Source organism: Myotis davidii, unplaced genomic scaffold (genome assembly GCF_000327345.1).
Source record: "Myotis davidii unplaced genomic scaffold, ASM32734v1 scaffold108, whole genome shotgun sequence".
In the NCBI taxonomy this organism is placed as follows: domain Eukaryota; kingdom Metazoa; phylum Chordata; class Mammalia; order Chiroptera; family Vespertilionidae; genus Myotis; species Myotis davidii.
In genome coordinates this window covers 94,566-95,540 of record NW_006299260.1, presented here as the reverse complement: position 1 = coordinate 95,540, position 975 = coordinate 94,566, and positions in this window count along the sequence as shown.

Here is a 975-nt window from a genome sequence, read left to right as displayed (position 1 = left end):
CTGATGAGTGGTCAAAGGTTTCTCTCAGAGCCAAGAGATTCTTGCTCTCTGTCAGAGTGACGAAGAGGCCGGGCATGGAATGAGGTGACAATTGTGCCTAGAAGTGACATTCCCTAGGTGTGAGTAGGGTTCCCTAGGTAGAGACAAACTGTGTTACAAAATTTAGTATTATTAGGCAAAAGGTAGAACAGTAAGAATTATGACAAATGGACTGGTAGAAGGAAAAAAACATGTAAAACTATTTCAGTTCTAATAATTTCCTGTTGAAACATGATTTTACTCCCTAAAATTATCCTTATTTTTATTAAAGAGTTAAATTAAAATTAACTTATTTACTGTATTAAGTTTAGTTACAATTCGGCCTGATCACTTGCATAAATATAACAAGAATAACAGTTGATTACATAGGCTATTTTAAAAAATATATGCTTTGCTGGAATCTCATAAGAAAGTTTACTCCCAGAGCAAAGAAGCCATGCCACACAGTTGTCATCAGGCTCTGCCTGCAATCCCTACATAATTGGGGTGTGTTCCTAAGTTGCGATCCCCACAGGTGTCTGAGGTTCCTTTCATGCCATCTTTCAGGAAAGCAACCTTCATTCTTTACCTGGAAAGACTGCCATGAACCACGTGACCAAGCAAGGTGCCAGACTATTTATTTAAAGGGTTTATCAGCTTCAAAGTCAGTCTTCATTCCTTAGATTAAGTATGTCAAACTCAAAGGTTAATATGGGCAAATAAACAAGGCATGAAGCCCACAGGTTGTGAGTTTGACACGCTTGCCTTAGAGCTTTCTGGTGACATGACATTCCAGTAAAGTTTTGGTTAATAAAACCACAATTGGAAATTGACTTATGTCCTGTTATGAAGAAATCAGATTCTTATTGGATTTATGCAAACGCATTACTATGAGAACAATAATTACAAAAACGATAATTATTTTTAGTGCATTTAGTCCTAAAATCATTCTGTTTT